A 2,500-nucleotide genomic window follows, 5' to 3' on the forward strand; every position below is an offset into this window, starting at 1 on the left:
ATATTGGACAGGGAGACTGTGTTACTGTGCCAGTTTCGAGAGAGAGAGAGAGAGAGAGAGAGAGAGAGAGAGAGAGAGAGAGAAGACAAGACAAGACAAGACAAGATCAGACCAATTCTTTATTATCGAGGATAATAGATAAGCACTGGCGCGCTTTTTTTTCACCCAGTCCCCGCCCTGAAACAGGGTCTACACTACACAAAACTACATTATATGTGTCATTGCATGCACTACACAGTGGTACTTAAATTCATAGAATGCGAATACTATACTACATAAAAGCATAAGAATGGTAAAAATAAGACACACACACACACACACACACACACACACACACATACAGAGAGAGAGACAGAGACAGAGACAGAGAGACAGAGACAGAGAGACACAGAGAGAGAGAGGCAGAGACAGAGAGAGAGAGAGACAGAGAGAGAGACAGACAGATAGAGACAGACAGACAGAGAGAGACAGAGAGAGAGAGAGAGAGAGAGAGAGAGAGAGACCGGACAGAGACAGAGAGACAGAGACAGAGAGAGAGAGACAGAAACAGAGAGACAGAGACAGAGAGAGACAGACAGTCAGAGAGAGAGACAGACAGAGAGAGACAGAAACAGAGAGACAGAGAGAGAGACAGAGACAGAGAGACAGAGACAGACAGATAGACAGACAGACAGAGACAAAGACAGAGAGAGACAGAGAGATTTATGTATACGTGATTATGTGCGCACGTCCATGTGTTATTCACACAACATCGTAAGAATTAACGTCAACACAGAAACACATGGTGTGTGTCCATCGAGATCGATGATGACCATCGTTGTCATCCAGCTGGGGGATGGGGGGAGGGTGGTGGTGGTGGGGGGGGGGGGGGGGGGGGGGGGGTGTTCATGAATCTATCAGTGAATGCGCAGATGGCTGAATAGTCCAATCTGCGCACGAAATGTTCGCGCTGACAGTTGGGGCAGACAAAGACAGGCATATCATTGTCAGGGAGCTTGTTTGCCCGTGACTTTCTGGCCTGCCTCTTCTGAACAGCTAGCTGCAGCAGACCTGTTGGCCTCGCACAACTTGGCGCCTTTGTGCACAGCAGCGCGCCATTTGTCACGGTCCACTGCAGATTCCTCCTAGGAGTCAGGGTTGATATCAAACGCTTTCAGAGAGACTTTCAGAGTATCTCTGAAGCGCTTCTTCTGACCTCCGTGTGATCTCTTCCCTTGTTGCTGCTCGCCATAGAAGAGCCTTTTGAGCAGCCGATGGTCTGGCATGCGCGCCACGTGTCCATTTCAGCGAAGCTGGGCCTCCATCAGGATGCAAAGGACGTTAGTCGAGACGCCAGGAAACACTCACAGCCATGTGTCGATGGTGGAAGGGAGATAAACACTCGTAAATTAATCGTTTGTCTCAGGTTATCTCCCCTATAATTATCACCTCGACTCAAGAAGAACTGTTCGACTGCAAGCAAATACACCCACACCTTTCCAACCCGCTCCCCCCCCCCCACACACACATACACATAACCCCCCTACCCACACACACATGCACGCACGCACAAACACGCACAAACACGCACGCACACACAGACACACACACACACAGACACACACACACACACACACACACACACACACATAATCCCCCTACCCACACACACATGCACGCACGCACACACACGCACGCACACACAGACACACACACACAGACACACACACACACACAGACACACACACACACAGTCACGCACACAGACACAGACACAGACACACTCGACACAGACACACACACTCACACACACACACACACACACACACACACATACCACCCCTACCCCCACACACGCACGCACGCGCACACAAACACAGCCACACACGGACACAGACACACACAGACACAGTCACACACAGACGCACACACACACATTATATATATATATATATATATATAATTTTATGTATATATTTTTTTATTTTTAAAATATTTTTTATTCATTCATTTAAAAATTAAATTGTACATCCACAGGCTCGTCACTCACCCTTCACAATACTTCAGCCGACAGCCAGGTCCAACACAGTCGCAACATGACAAAATGTTGGACAAAAGATAAAACCTTCACCTTCACCTATCCCGTAGTCTTGTGGACCATTGGGGCGCCACAGGTGATCTGGCAACCAGCATCCTCCAATCCTCTCGGTTTTCTGACCTCCTGACTGTATCGTTCAACCTCAAGCCCGTCCATTCTGGGATGTTGTCCTCCCATCTCTTCCTCTGTCTGCCTCTCCTTCTCCCCCTTGCACTGTGCCCTGCAGGAATGTCTTGGCAAGCCCTGATGATCTCGTGACATGGCCATACCATTTGAGCTTGAAAAGACAAAAAACCAGCAATGTATAAAAGCTAAATACACACACAAGCAAGTAACACAACAACAGCAGGCACGTTTCCCACACACACACTCCACACCCACACCCACACTCCCACACCCACACATCCACACACACACAACTCC

The sequence above is a fragment of the Babylonia areolata genome, chromosome 33 (assembly GCF_041734735.1).
Source record: "Babylonia areolata isolate BAREFJ2019XMU chromosome 33, ASM4173473v1, whole genome shotgun sequence".
NCBI lineage: Eukaryota > Metazoa > Mollusca > Gastropoda > Neogastropoda > Buccinidae > Babylonia > Babylonia areolata.